Source organism: Cupressus sempervirens, chromosome 5 (assembly GCF_028749045.1).
Source record: "Cupressus sempervirens isolate cs-2001-9-10 chromosome 5, ASM2874904v1, whole genome shotgun sequence".
NCBI classification, from domain to species: Eukaryota; Viridiplantae; Streptophyta; class Pinopsida; order Cupressales; family Cupressaceae; genus Cupressus; species Cupressus sempervirens.
Genome location: NC_143122.1, coordinates 901,148,338 through 901,165,329, shown reverse-complemented (window position 1 = coordinate 901,165,329; position 16,992 = coordinate 901,148,338). Strand labels below are relative to the sequence as shown.

General features: G+C 36.0%; 1 pseudogene; it reads right to left on the bottom strand.

Moving 5' to 3' along the window:
- Nucleotides 1–958: 958 nt before the first annotated feature.
- On the bottom strand, nt 959–8,011 carry LOC149558840 (indole-3-acetate O-methyltransferase 1-like; annotated as a pseudogene).
- Nucleotides 8,012–16,992: the final 8,981 nt, after the last annotated feature.

Here is a 16,992-nt window from a genome sequence, read left to right as displayed (position 1 = left end):
ATAATTAGGACATGAATCAAGGTTGAGATTTAAAACATGGTTAGAATGGGGTTTAGGCTAGGATTTCAAGTGTAGTTAGGGTAAGGGTTAGGATAATGGCTAAGTTCAGAGTAAAAACATATGATTACAATTAGTGTTAGTTTGGGATAATTGTTAGAGTCGGTGTTTGCCTCACTTTAGAGTTGTGGTTGAGATTGAAGTTTAGGGTATGGTTAAGGTGACAATTAAAATTAGGGTATATGGCTATGGTTAAGGTTAGAGTGATGGTTAACATTAAAAACATAGTTAAAAATTACTAGAAACTCTTGGAAGTGACAGTGGAAACCATGAACAAAATTGTTGGCAATGTAGATTTGAATGCTAATAAGATAACAGTGTTTGACCTAGATGACCCCAAGTTAGTGGAAGACTATCCTAGTAGTAGAAAAATAATTAGGACTACTACATGAAAGATGAAGGCCAACAATGAAGAGCTTAACAGAGAGGATGCCAAAGTAATTTGGAAGAATATGAAGGAAATGTAGGAAGAGATGGCTCTTGAGCCACTCTTGAGTCAACTTAATGTTTGGTTAGTTACTATCTTGCTTACTGTCCTTTTTTGGCTTTGTAAGTCTATAAGGTGAGTTTATAGCTGTGTTTTCTTGGTGTTCTTTGTTAAAGTGTAGTGCTAGTTTTGTAGTGGGTTGATAGATGTTAAGGGGTGCTGGTTTTTATTTTCAGTACTATTTAAAATGGCAATATTTTCTAATAGAAATATGATCATACAAGAAAGAATTTAAACACGTTCACACCATTGACAGTAAAATAGAAACAAGTGAAAAATATTTCATTAAATTAGAAGATAATATAACTAAGAATTTTATAGAATAGAAAAATATAATGCAGCTATAAAGACATTTTTTGAAAAGTCCAAACACAAAGCCTAGTTCTATATAGTTGGAGATATATTCTTCTAAGCTTACCCTATTCTACAATTCTCACTCTTAATAAGAAGCGCAACAACCAACTCTATTTGATTAGAAAGATACTCCTCAAACTTAGCAGCTGCTCTACTCCCAATTCTGAAGAAGAATTCATCTGCCAAACGGTCACATCCCGAATAAGCTTCCACAATATTCTCAAAGAGTGCTCTATAATGATTGCTTACACTTCTCCCAAATGTCTCCTCCTCCGCTCTAATCACTTCTGTCATTGGATGCAAAGGAAATTCTCCCAACACCCTTACACTCTCCATCCTGAACGCCCTTTGTCTCTTAACTATGCTTTCCAACTCTTCTGGATTTGGACCAAACCAGGGTAAATTGAAGGATTCCCACTTCTCCTTCTCAATAAAACCTTGTCCCATGTAAACAAAATACACCATCATTTAATTATCTAGATAGCCAAATGGGTAAAGCAATTTAGATGTCAACTCAAAGAGCAATTTCTTTGACAGAAGAAAACAAGAAAAATCCTTTTATGTATATACCTCACTTACTAGCTTCTCAAGTGCGTATTCAAAGTGACGAGCGATATCACCTAGTGTTCCTTGCTCCTCCATTATGCTTGTCCCTCCATTGCGACCCACCAGAGATATAAACACACAGCCCCCATCAACTATCTCTTCTGCTCGGGCATCTAGAAACCTTGTGAATTCTGTGTCAAATTGCTAAAGATAAGAAGCCCCCACTGCCTCCTCACAATCACTTGAAACATAAACATGACGAGAGCTTCTTTGTTGAATACTCTCTGGCACCTGCATTTGCATAATATCATAAGACAACACCATAGAATTCATGTATAGACAACTTAGGGTTTATTACCCACCTTTGAAAGCCACTGGAGACTGAGAGAAGAATGGCAGAAATAAAGGCTTTCCTTGGGAACAGACGTCTGAAATGTGATCCACAAACAGCCGCTGCAAAATAAGATTTTGCAGCCATTGGATTGATATCACCATTGTTTACTGGACTGGAAAAGTCTTGTTGGATTGGAGGCATCATTCAAAGCAGTGAACTGAAATCATTTGAGGGAAGATCAACAAAATAAATTTCAAATTCTGGCTGCTCCACTTCTCCAAGTGAAGATTGCACAGCTCTGACAGTGGTGTCTGCCACAAGAAGAGTATTCCCACATGTGGCACACCCGAAATCTGTTATCCTAAATATGCCTCCTCCATTCACCTCCAATCTCACCGAAATCTATTATCCTAATCATGCCTCCTCCATTCACCTCCAATCTCATGTCTTAATGAATTGCATGCTCCATAATTGGCTTCACAGCCCGAACCATCTTCATCTAAACAAACAACAATACGACATTATGTTAATTTTTCTGATAATAGATTACTGAGAGATTCGAATCAGGGAATTAAAGCCCATACACAATTATCTAACAAGAAACTTAATTCTTATATTCCAAAACATTGAAACAAACTAATAACAAGTAATGAGCCCTTTGTCTTGCGGCTGAGTCGGGTAACAACCATTTCGATCATAGTTTCTTTCACTTCTTGATCATGATTGGGTCTCATAGTTTTCTTGTGTTCTAGGTATCTTGTTTCTCTTTCCTTTGAAAGTTGGTGTTAGTATAAACCACGGACAGAAATAAAAACTACATGCAAATATAATCAATAACAGAAAAATAATAGATCACATAGAAATGAACACAAGGAACCAAGATTTAACATGGTTCACCCAATCCCTGGGCTACGTCCACCAAACAACAAGTCTGATCTTATTACAATCCAGTGATTACAACCTGATTACAATCCGTAATCCCTTACAGCTCAATACTGCCGCAAGAACCAATTTTGCATCACAACATAATGAAAAAATACCTAACCCTAAACCCTTTTATACAAGTATTTTATGTTGTTTTAGGGTTACAACATGTCAGCCATATGTCGGCCATAACTTTAGTGGTGAATCTACGAATGGCGAATAGTACCAAAAAAATTTCTACGAATGGTGAATCATACCAAAATTTTTTTTTGGGGTGATGCCCCAAACCCCACTATTTATGAAGTATGTACAGTACTTTCCTGATCAATCACCATAATCTAACAATCTCCCACTTGGGGACTGATCAGGCTCCACACTAAACAACAATCTCTCACTTGGAGACTGATCTTGTAGCAATACCACTACCGCATGGGGGTCCCACTGGATCAAACCACCCTGCACTCTGTTGTTCTTTTATTCATGTTCAATCGGAAAGACCAACTAAAGTTGAAGAGGAGTTCAGCTTCTCCCTTGTTACAACCTTTGTCAACATATCTGTTGTATTATCATTTGTATGTGTCTTCTCCAGCTTTAACTGTCCATCCTTCAAAATTGACCGAATGAAATGGTACCGCAACTGTATTTGTTTGGTCTTAGAATGGAGAGCGGAATTCTTTGCAAGATGAATGGCACTCTTACTATCTGTGAACAAATAATTATCCTTTTGAGGATGTCCCAATTCTTCCAAGAAGAACTAAAGCCATATCATCTCCTTGGCTACCTCTGTAGCAAAAAAATACTCTGCCTTTGTAGTGGATAGAGCACTAATTTTCTATAACCTAGAAACCCAACTCATGGCTGCCCCACCAACAGTAAAGACATAACCTATAGTACTCCACCTGGTATCAATATCTCCAGCCAAATCTGAGTCAACATAGCCCTGTAAATCAGTAGTAGAGCCCCCAAAAGTGTAAACACTTATTGGATGTTCCTCTCAAATATTTGAGAATCCACTTGACAGCATTCCAATGCTCAAATCCTGGATAACTAATATACCTGTTAACGACTCCCACATCATGTGCAATATCTGGCCTAGTACATACCATAGCATACATCAAGCTTCCTATAACTGAAGCATAGGGTACCTTGGACATCTTATCCTCCTCTTCATGTGTCTTGGGACACATCTCCTTAGTCAATTTCAAATGACCAGGTAAAGGTGTGCTAACAGCTTTAGCATTCTCCATAGAGACATGTAGCAACACCTTCTCAACATAATTAGCTTGAGATAGCGTCAATGTTCTGTTCTTCCTATCATCATCCAACCTATTAAAATAAACACAGTAATCTGAATGACACCTATTATATCCATGCTCATGCATAAAACTATCAAATTTTAGATACCATTGCCGAGGTGCTTGCTTCAAGCCATATAAACTTTTCTTCAATTTGTACACTAAGTTCTCCTTACCTTTGACCTCAAAACCCTGTGGCTGAGCCATATATATTTTTTCATCCAAATCACCATGAAGAAAGGTTGTTTTAACATCCATCTACTCTAAATGCAAATCTTCAATAGCCACAAGACTTAAAACAATACGGATAGAAGTCATTTTAACAATAGGAGAAAATATCTCATCAAAATCAATTCCCTTTTTCTATGCAAATCCTTTTACAACTAACCTGGCCTTGGATATTTGCTTACCTCCTTCCTCTTCTTTCAACTTGTAAATACACTTATTCTATAAAGCCTTTTTATCTACAGGTAACTTGAATTAATCCAATGTCTTATTTTTCAGCAAAGAGTCCATTTCATCTTCCATTGCAAACTCCCACTGAATCTTGGTATCCACCTGCACAACTTCATAACTTTCAGGTTCACCAGCATTAGTAAGTAAAATAGAATACAAAGAGGGAGAAAACCTTTGTGGAGGTCTAATTTGCCTCGTTGACTATCTAACATTCACTGGTGTGTGTGGTATTTGTTGTTGCAGTTGTTGCACATCATGAAGAATGGATGGAACATTAGCTTTTGGAGTATCATCTAGCACTACATAATCATCTTCTTTCTTCTCATGTTGCTGCAACAAATTTTTGTAAAACACTTTCTCATTGAATATGACATCCTGACTTCTAACAATTTTAAGATTTTCAAAATCCCAAAGCCTATAACCAAATTCATTAATGCCATATCCAAAAAAGACACATTTCTTTGATTTAGCTTCTAGTTTGGTTCTATTTTCAGAGTCTATATGAGCAAAAGCTTCACAACCGAAGGTCTTGAGAAAAGAATAACTCACCTTCTTACTAGTCCATGCTTCCTCTAGAATACCACAACCTAAAGGAGTAGAGGGACCTCTATTAATCAAATATACTACAGTATTGACAACCTCCGCCCACATGTATAAGGGCAACCAGCATGCAACCTCATGCTCCTTGCGTGCTCCATTATAGTCCTATTCATGTCTTCAGCCACTCCATTTTCTTGTGGAGTCATTGGAATAGTTTTTTGTCTATGAATACCATTAGTGGAGCAATAATCTTCAAATTCATGACTGCAATACTCACCACCATTATTAGATCTGAGACATTTAGTTTCTTACCAGTCTCATTTTCAACCAAGCATTTTCATTTCTTGAAAGTTTGAAATACATCATATTTCTATCTAAGGAAATAAACCCATACTTTTCTAGTTGCATCATCAATAAATGTAACATAATAATGAGAGCCACCAAGGGAAGATACTTGAGCTGGTCCCCATACATCTGTATGCAAAAGCTCTAATTTTTCCTATTTGTTTTCTTTCTTAGTCTTTACAAAACTCACTCTCTTTTGTTTTTCATACACACAACTTTTACAAAAATCCATATTAACACATTTCCAACCTGGTAAAACTTTCTTTGAATGAAGTACTTTCATACTTTTCTCACTCATGTGCCCAATTTTGTTGTGCTATAGTGTTGTATCAGAATCTACCGCAGGTATTTGTTCTCCTTGCTCAACTGCAGCAATTGTTCCTAAACATTCATTTTTCTTTGAAACAATCAAAGTAGAAGGAACAATATGACCTGTACAAAGATATAAGGTGCCTACTTTCACACATTTTGCTACTACAAGGGAACCCTTTGAAACCTTCCAATTTTTATCGTTAAAAGTAACTACACAACTCTCATCACCGAGTTGCCCCATTCAAATTAAATTCTTACTTAGCCTTGGAACATGTCTTACCTCATGTAGTAGCCAATGATTCCCATTCTACAACTTAATCTTAATTTTTCCCTTTCCAACAATCTGACAGGGTTCATTATCCCCCAAATAAAAAAGCCCAAAATTCCCTTGGACATAATCAATGAAATAACCTCTATGAGGTGTAGCATGAAATGAAGCACCAGAATCTAAAATCCATGAATCATCGACACTTTCTAAAGATAGAAGCAAAGCATCCTCTTCGGATTTGTTACTTACCACATTTGCCTCCTTGTCTCCATCTGATTTATTGCCTTCATTTTTCTTTCAATTCCAACAATCTTTCTTTGTGTGCCATGGTTTCCCACAGTACCAGCAATCATTTGGTCCTCTCGATTGAGACCTCCCCCCCTTTGACTTTCCTCTTGATTTCCCACAATTTTTAGAGTTATTTCCTCTCTCAGTTCTGGCCCTGCTTTGTGCATTCAAAGAACTTCCTGATGTAGATCCACCTGAGGATTTTCTACAAGTTTTCTCACTTAAAATAACACCGATCACATCATCATATTTTAGGGTACTAGATCCAGGAATAGAATTACTCATCGCCATTGACAAGCCATTCCAACTTTTAGTCAAAGAATACAAAATCAAGAGAGTCCTAATTTCTTCATCAAAATTGATACCCATAGAAGATAACTGACTAGTTATAGTATTAAACTCATTTAAATGATCTACAATAGATCAACCTTCTGCCATTTTCATATTAAATAAATGCTTCATGAGAAATACCTTGTTTGAAGCAGAAGGCTTTTCATATAGTGTCGCTAGGGTTTTCATCAAATCTTCTATCATCTTTGCTTTTGTAATATTAAATGCCACTAATGGTGCCAAGCATAACCGAATGCTTTCAAGTTCCTTTCTATCCATAAGATCCCATTCAGCCTCTGACATAGTTCCCTGATTTTTGGCTTTGCCTTCCAACAGCTTCCATAAATCCTTCTGATATAGATAGTCTTCCATTTGCATCTTCCATAACTGGAAGTTCTGCCCATTAAATGTGTCAACCCTCAGCTTACCCTCATCTGCCATCACTCTCACTCAACTCTAAGACTCTCACTTAATCGTGAGACTTTCCTACAGAGGATAACTGAAAGACAACCTCGCTCTAATACCACTTGTTAGGATAAACCACAGACAGAAATAAAAACTACATTCAAATATAACCAATAATAAAAAAATAATAGATCACACAGAAATAAACACAAGGCACCAAGATTTAACGTGGTTCACCCAATCCCTGGGCTACGTCCACCAAACAACAAGTGTGATCTTATTACAATCTAGTAATTACAACCTGATTACAATCTATAATCCCTTACAGCTCAATACCACCACAAGAACCAATTCCGCATCACAACATAATGAAAAAATACCTAACCCTAAACCCTTTTATACAAGTATTTTATGTTGTTTTAGGGTTAAAACATGTCGGCCATATGTCAGCCATAACTTTAGTGGCAAATCTATGAATGGTGAATAATACCAAAAAAATTTCTACAAATGGCGAAGCATACCAAAAAAATTTATGAAGTATGTACAATACTTTCCTGATCAGTCACCATAATCTAACAGTCGGTTGTCTCATATTTCTACATCATCATTATAGACCCAAAAATATGTAAAAAGTATTAAAATTTTCATTTTTTTCATCCCCTATGACCTTAGAAAGAAAATGTATAGACCCAAAAGTATGTAACTAGTATCATAGACAATAAAGGAACTTTTCTTTTTCTTCATCGACTCTGACCTTAGAAAGAAAATGTATAGACCCAAAAGCATTTAACTAATATTGTAGATAATAAAATAACTTTTCTTTTTCTTCATCCCCTCTGACGTTAGAAAGAAAAATGTATAGACCCAAAAGCATGTAACTAGTATCATAGATAATAAAAAATCTTTTTATTTTCTTCATCCCCTCTGACCTTAGAAAGAACATTTAACATAGAAAACTAAGGTACCTGAACTGAGAGAGAATTAACCATATAACTAGAATCCTTATGGCCACCCTTCATTGTGAGCACATTTTCCACTTCCCATTTGGATTGAGATTTCAGCACTTTCATTTCTACTGCTAATTTAAATTGCTAGCTGAGCTGATCAATGACCACCAGTAGAGTAAGATGTAAGAGAAGATTTTAAACCTCTACGATAGAAGAATGCAAAAATACTAAGAAGTTTAATAGTATGTTATTAAAACTCCCTAAATACGATAATTCTATACTTATCAAAAGTAAGTAATGATGCTAACAAAGCTTGATAAGAAGCTAGGAATGTTGATAATATACTCTTTTCCAAGATGCTATAATTCAGCTTTCTCAAACTAAAGATGTTGTAAACCTTGATAACAAGCTCTATGATTTCAGCGTTATCAGAACTAAAGACATTTATAAGAAGACTAAAGACTCTCTAAAACTTGCCAGGAATTTATTTTTCAACACACCTCTGCAAATTGGAGACTCCTATAACCACATTTATAGCCACTGATATCTAAGGTGACGTGATCATGCTGATGTCAAATGTGACTCAATCCATATTATTGCACAGCATCTAAATCAATTGAGTGAGAGTAGTAATTATCCAATATTACATTCGGGTGAGAAGAATGTGGAGAGGCATTGGATGCTAGCTGTGCTAGGGTTCTTTCCCTAGCCTATTATTGTTGTTTGATCTCTACTATTTTTTCCTATTCTATTTGGATTGCTAGTTGCTTGACACAGTTTGCATCGATGTTTTCAGAAATCTTCTGCATCAATTTTGGATTGGGGTTTTTATTGTTTGCATGGCAGGGCCTAGGATTTCTTCTGCATTGGTGAGAATAGATGGTTCTTCTCCAACTGTGCATGCAATGTGATCTGAATTGTTTTATTCAAGGGAGAGATCCAAGTTGAAAAAAGTTAATGGTTGTTTTTCGCATAGCCATGATCGCCCTATTTTGGTTATTCCTCCAGCGGCTGTAATGGAGGACATTGAATATTGGACCAAGCATGCTTTGATATGCAAATTTCTTGGAATCCAAATTTCCCTATCCACTCTTGAGGCATGGATCCGCCACTCATGGTAGGTGGAAGGCAGTATGGAGATTATGTTGGTAGGGAATAATTATTTTTTGTTTTATTCTCCCGCATGTCTGATCGTGATCGTGTTTTTGAAGGAGGCCCTTATTTCTACAACCATGTGGGGTTATTTTTCAAACCCTGACATTCAGGATTTAATTCTCCTGAGGATCTCCCTTTAACAATGCCAATTTGGGTTCACTTGCCTTGCCTTCCCTTGGAATTTTTGCATGAAGACATCCTCCAAAAAATTGTTGCTTTGTTGGGGAAGCCGACTGCGATCGGACATTAATCCCTCAACAAAAAGGTTATTTCTTATGCTAGAATTTGTGTTGAAATTAATTGGAATAACCTATTACTAGATTCTTTGGAAATTTTTCTTGGAGCTTCTTCTTGGGTGCAACAGTTAGATTATGAATCCCTCCCTTTCTGTTGTTGGATTTGTCATGAGTATGGTCATTTACAGTATTAGTGCCCTCATAACTTGACTTCCAAAGGAGTGGATGGTTCTACAGCTGGCAATGCTGATGGTTTGGTAGATACTACAGGGAAAGGTCAATCTTAGATGGCTAATACTACCAAGGGGATGAATCTGCGAGATGCTACAGGTAAGGGTAAGGCTCAAATGTAGGATAAGGATGGATTTACCCCTGCTCGCCCACAAGGTAAGCGGCATGGTCAGAAGAGGCCTTAGAAAGAAAGATTACTTGATTCAGGTTTTAACCACTTTGAGGTGTTGGATAGTATGGTTCTAGAGGAGGGTAGTCGTCCTCCTATCTCTTCTGATCCAGTTTTCGTAGATGAGGGTTCTGTTCTTAATGAAACTTTTGGGGCATCCCAAGTTGTAGTATACCACAACTCTGAGGTCCCTATAGCTCTTGTGAAAGAGGCCCTGGTGACACCTGCGGTGTTGGAGGATAATGATGTTGTTCTAGCTGACTTGTTTAAGGATGTGGTACCATCAAGTAAGGGAAAGGGATCTCCTCTCCCCTTGGGGTTGATACCTCAACCCTTTAAGCAGGTTTCTTTTACTCCCCCTTTAAGGAGTGGGCACAAAATAGACCAAGAGAAGATTAAACTCACAGTAGATATATTAATTGAGTATGGTTCAGTGAAACCTTTGGATTCTCATTTTCCCAATTCTACCTAATGACGATTATTCTCTCATGGAATGTTAGGGGGTTGAATAGCATCCCTAGACAAAAGGCTATTCATAACTTGGTCGTTGATCATAATCCTGATGTTTTTTGTATCCAAGAGACTAAACTCTATGGAGTCTACGGTCCAACATGCCTCTAGTATTTGGTTTCATGGCCAATGCCAGTGTGTTGGGGCTACAAGAAGTGCTAGTGGTTTAGCTATATTTTGAGATCCACAAAAAATTTCTTCCATTGGCTAGGTGTCTTCTCGCTCAGCTCTCTCTATGGTAGCTTCTGCTCTAGACTCAGGAGAGGTAATCATGGCTAATAATGTGTATGCACCCATTGATCTTGTGGGAAGGGAGGAACTTTGGGACTATATTCAATATGTTAGAAATTGTCACCCTTATCATCCTTGGGTGTTAGCAGGGGTTTAGCTAGACTAGGACCTTCTTCTACTCTTCTTTAGAAACACATATATCTTTTGCATCTCTCTGATGTTAAGCCTTCTAATGGTCTTTATACCTGAAATAATCAAAGGTCTGGTGTTGCTGCTATCTCAGAATGTCTAGATAGATTTCTTGCTTCTTGCTTCTAGGTTAGTGACACCCTTACTATCTCTTTGAAAATCCCTTATTGGAGGGGTTCTGATCATTGGCCAATCAAATTTTTCTACTATAGGGGCTTGTGTTCCGAAGCATCCTCCTTTTAAGTTCTAGTTGATGTGGCTTTGTGACTGCTCTCTTCATGATTTTGTTTTATGTTAGTGGAAAGATGGTGCTCTTGCATATGGTACTGCAATGTTTTCATTTTCTAAAAGGCTTCAATATGTTAAAAGTCAGCTCAGGATATGGAATAGGCAATGCTTTGGCAACCTTCACTCTATGAAGAGGCTTTCTCAAGAAGATCTTGATGTCATCACAAGGGAGATTAGAGATCGAGGTTTCTCAGACGATCTTGGTAAGGTTGAATCCCTTGCTTCTAGAGCTCTAGAAGAATGGTAACTTTGAGTGGAAATTTTTTGGAAGAAAAAGGCTAGAGTTGATTAGGTCTAGGTAGGTGATCGAAATACTGCATTTTTCCATAAAACAGTGCAATCTTGCAGGAATCAGAGTAATATCTCTTCTTTGGTTAATTCTCAAGGTATCCAACTGCATTCCTTGCCAGCTTTGTTCCAGGAGGCTACTCGGTACTTCTCTACCCTCTTCTCTAAGGACTTTCCTTCTAGTGATAATGAAGAAAATATTATTTTGTCTTGTATTCCTTCCCTTATCACTCAGGAAATGAATGATTACCTCATGCGTCCAATATCTTTGGAAGAGCTAGAGGAGGTGGTCTTTAGCATGCCTAAGGGGAAGGCTCCTGGTCCTGATGGCTTTCCAGTTGAATTCTTTCAAGAATTTTGAAACATCATTAATCATGATTTTTTGGAGGTGGTTAAGGAATCCTATTCTAGCAAGTAGATGCTTCGAGCTTTGAATTCTACATTCTTGACTCTTATCCCTAAGAGAGAGGATGCTAATCAATTGGAGTTTTTTAGACCAATTGCCTTATGTAATGTGGTTTACAAAGTTATTACTAAGTTTATTGCTGAGAGAATGAAAAAATGACTTACCATTATTATCTCAGAAGAACAAGGTGGTTTTGTTACTGGTAGACAAATTTCGGATGGGGTGGTTATTGCTACTGAGGCTATTCCCTCTATGGATACTTCACGGGAGAGAGCAATGTTTGTTAAGCTAGATATGGCTAAGGCCTATGATAGAGTTAAATGGAGTTTCCTAAGGAGTATTCTTCTTTCTTTTGGATTTAGCTCTGACTGGGTGAGTTGGACTATGAGTTGTGTTACTTTTGCCTCTTTTTCTATTCTTATTAACGGTCAACCTTCTCAACTATTTGGTGCTTCTAGAGGCCTCTGCTAGGGTGACCCTCTCTCCCCATATCTATTCCTCATCTTGGCTAAAGGCTTGGGCAGATTCATTAAGTATCAAGTGTCCCAGAATTCTATTCAAGGTTGGCTTACCTTCTCTTTCCCATCTTAAATTTGTTGATGATTCTGCTCTTGTGGGTCTTTCTAGGATCAAGGAAGCTGAAGCATTTCGACATGATTTGGATGTTTATTTGGAAACTTTAGGCCAGAAAGTTAATGAGCACAAATCTTCCATTTACTTTTTTAATACTCCTGATTCTATTCAACATAGGATTGTTGATGTTCTACAGTTTCAGACTGGGTCTCTTCATTTGACTTATCTTGGCATTCTTATTGCTATTTCTAGGCAGCCACATCTCTTCTGAAAAAATTTGATTACCAAGCTTTAGGATAAGGTAAATCATTGGACTCATAGATGGCTTCTACTTCTGCCTGGGTTACTCTTCTTCAAGTTGTTATCCAAGCTCTTCCTACTTATAGAAGCATGGTTCAGGCTACTCCTATTTACTTTCTCAAGGAGTTTGATGCTCTTTCTCATCAGTTCCTTTGGAGTGGTAATTTGTGTAGTTCTAAATGGATCTTGGTTAGTTGGAAAACTATTTGTAGGCCTAAAAAGGAGGGTGGTCTTTGTCTTCAATCAACTCTCTTGAGTAGTCAAGCTTTGGCTACTAAACTTTATTGGCGATGGTGCTCTAGACAACATCAAATTTGGGCTCGTATTATCACTCATAAATATTTTCATGGTGCTGATCCTTGATTTGTTTTTGTACTTTCTCTTGAAGGTCATGGCTCGATGGTTTGGCATACTTTGAAGACAGGTGCGGTGTTAGTCAAGAGGGGTCTGTTTGGGATATGTAGTGGAGGTTCTTAGGCTTTGTTTTGGTTTGATACTTGGGATGGATTCCCTTCTATTTTATCCATATACCCTCATCTTGAATCTCTTTGTGACTCTTTTCTTGCCACTAGATGGGATAAAGTGGCTCATTACAACACTCCTTATCAATTGGGACCTGGTGTTGCTTACAAATGGAAGCATTCTTCTGATTGGACTCTTGGAGGTATAGACATGGATCGTCAGGAGCTTTCTCAAATTTTGGCCTCTCGAGAGTGCTCCTCTTTTCTTGGTCCAGATGTTTTTTCTTCGGTCGGTACCTTGTCTAGTAAATATCATGTCTCTACCAGGTATCAAGAGATAACTAGACAACTATTTGGGAATGCTGAGGTCCCTTGGTGGAAGCAAGTTTGGAATAAAGTTTCTTAGTCCAAGTGCAATTTTTTCATGTGGCTAGTGGTTCACAACCGCTGTCTTACTTGGGATAATCTGTGTAAACGTGGATTTCAGTGCCCCTCTTATTGTGTTTTGTGTGGTAATGGAGAGGAGTTTGTCTTCCATTTGTTCTTCCATTGCCCCTATTCTACTCAACTATGGCACCTTTGGTGGAGCGCTTGGGGTTGTTCTTGTAGGCATGCTTCCTCTTTGCCTGAGTTCTGGGCTCGCTTGGGTAGTGCTCCCTCCAAGTCTTCTTCTCTCCATGCTACTTGGATTTCTGGCCCATCATTCATGCCTTGGAATATCTGGTTGGAGAGGAATCATTGAATATTCCAAGATGTTCAGATTGGTGTTTTGCGTCTTTGGTGGAAGATATCACATTCTCTTCAGGAAACTATTCATGTGAAGTGTGAGCTAGATGGGGGTATGGATCCGGTTGATCTTGCTATCTATAATCGCCTCAATTTTCATCTTTAGGATGGGGCTGTAGCTCAAAGGTTCCCTTCTATGTCTAGGCAGTTTCAACATCAGAGGAAGGATTGGGTTGATCGGGATGGGCATTGGACTCCTCCTCCCTATGGAGTTCTGAAAATTAACACTGATGGTTCTTCCCATGAGAATCCAGGCCCTGCTTGTATTGGGGGAGTGGCTTGTTGTAGTCTTGGTGATCTTAAATTCTTTTTCTCAGTTCCTAAGGGTGATTACACAAACAATCTCATGGAAGCTCAAGCTATTTTATATGCTATGGAACAATGTTGCTTGCAACGATGGAGTAAGATTATCTGTGAGTCTAATTCACAGGTGGTGGTGAACTTACTTTCTTCCCAGGTGCTTGAGGATGTTAGTTGGTAGCTAGCCATTGTTGTTAATTAGATTATTCTCTTCTCTACCTCTTTTCAATTCATTAGGTTCATGTATATTGCTCATGAATGGAACAGAACTGCTGATTTTTTACCCAAATGGGCTGCTAGTCATGATCTGGGTTGGAATATTAGGTATAGGAGGAAACTTTCCTCTTAGATGGTGCAAGAATTTGATGATATTTTTGCTCAGGATCAAGCTCCTTGTTGAGCTCTCCTTGTTGTATTCCTTTCTATCTTAATAAAATTTTACCCCTTTTTTTTCAAAAAAAAAAAAATTGAATGGAAATTTATAATTCACTATCTAAGGTGACATTATCATGTTGATGTTTGATGTCACTCAAGAAGTTTTGTATTGCATGGCATCTCAATCAATTTTGTCTTTGGAATACCATGTTATAAAGGGTAATTTCTAATTCACTTTAAAGAAAAGTAACAATCAATTATAAATATTTTAGTAAGTATGAAACAAATTAAAGCTAGATTTATTACTTTCTTCAAACAGGATGACACGAATGGTAAGTATCCATAATTCTTTTAGTAAAGCGAAAGTGAAGGGAATGGAGTGTTTCATACCTGCAAACTGGCTCGTGGTACTTTGTAGTTATTTACTTCCTAAATTTTTGAACTACAATAAGTAAAACCCAACCAGGAAAATCATTTGGCTTATTCAAGGGAGATATTAGTCACTCCATATACACAACATCCTTATCATTATCATTATTAGTTCTATCTTTGAGGAAAGTATTGGAATCATTCAATTCAACTGATCAATCAACTCATAGAATTTAAAAGATTAAAAGAAATTTCAAATGTATGCATTTCTTTTTAATTTTTAATTATTTTATAAATCTCATTTTCCATTCATTCTATTCGACAATATTATTTTTGGTAGGGAGAAAATTCAAATTGAATTTTCTTCAACAAAAATACAAATATTTTCTAACTCGCATTAATGAATGCATTAATTACAACTTTATATTTTCAACATTTGGGACAAGTATATTAACTTTTCAAAAAAAAATCATTTCTATCTTCCACCTAACCAATGAATGTGTAATCAATATTAATTATCACTATCTATTTTTCTTACGAAGTTCAAACATAGAGTTAAATATTTTATATTTCTTATTTTCAATATATTTCTTATTAGTTTTACATTGATGTTTATTTTTGCCATTTGTAAAATGTTATTTCTTTAAATTTACACTATATTTTATTAGTTACTATTGTACAATCTTACTCTAATTTTTTTAATACCATTTTACAAATTGTAAAACTAATACTACCTCTCAAACTAATTAGATATTCCTAGTAGTTTGAATTACGTCATCAACAATTAATTTTTTAAAATCAAATATTTCAACTTATAAGTTAATTAGTAGAAATGGCTAGTTCATTCATATATTATAATTTCTATTGTTAATTACATATTTCTTAAAATAATATAATTATTAATATTTTTAAAATTCCCTTCAACTCTCTCTATCTATCATTCTACCTTTACTTGTCTTATAATAAGATATCATTCATTTTTTTAAGCTCTCTCTTCATATCCTTCCTTTCTACCTATAAATCTCCATTTCCCTTCTTTTCCAATTATTGGTAGGAACTTTGATGCATTGTTTCTCTTATCTATGCTTTGTTTGATTAATTTGTTTAAAACCTATTTAACTCTAGCATAAAAGTTATTTCACTTAGATAATTTTATTACAATATTTTTTATCATTTTTATTATATGTTTTCTTTTTAATATCTTTGTATGCATTTAAAATTTCTAACTTCTAACAATAAAGAGAAAAATGAAAGTATTGAAATAAAAAATAGAATGTACTATTATATAGAAATTATTGTTTACCATCATATTCTAGTTTAGTCAATTTGGAATCTAAATTATTCATTTTATCTTAATTAGTTGCCATTATACTTTTTAATAGATCATGGATGGTTCTCTAATTAGCAAATGATAATAATAAAGAAAAAATGAAAATCATGAAATCAAAATTAATATGTGCTATCTCCCTATATTTCTAGTGAGAGAAATTTATGTAATTGAATCAAATCAAATAAATATTTAGACCTTTTCTCCCTCATGTGGTCAACTCACCTTGAAATCTATAAAAACTTTTTAGTAACTTTGTCTCACTATGAGGTCACTCTAATAAGAATACATCAACACCTTAAAAATTAGTGTTTTTTTTTTCAAATTCAAACGAAAATCAAGTTTATTTGAACCAATAACTTATCTCTCATCAGAATTTAAAAAATATTTTCAACTTAAAGCCACTAAGGAATTCCATTCCTATATAGAATGAAAAGTTGTGTTCACTTTTAAAGATAATTCAGTAGAAACTCTATGTCCCCTAAGGTGGTCTCTATCATTTAATATGAAACTATTTAATTTAAAAGAGATGAACCATTGTTTCTTCTTCACATGAGCTTAATGTTACAATGTACAATTCAATTAAACAATGGCTAGACATCATGGAAGGAACCACTACAAGAAAATTTCCCTTATGATTTCTTTGAAAGAAGAAAATTTCTTTGTATTCATAGATTCTATCTACTATACAATAGATTTTTCCATTAAGACATAGACCTTATTTTATCAGTAAAACACTAGTGCCAAATTTTATTAATATTAAAGATAATTACATAGTTTTGCCCCATTCAAAGTGTGGGAAGTAGGGGAAAATAATGGGGATGAAGACATCTAGTCTATCTTTAAACAAAAGTCTCGATATAGGAGGGGAAAGTTCCTTCATTACAAAATGAAAGGGTATACCCTCTGT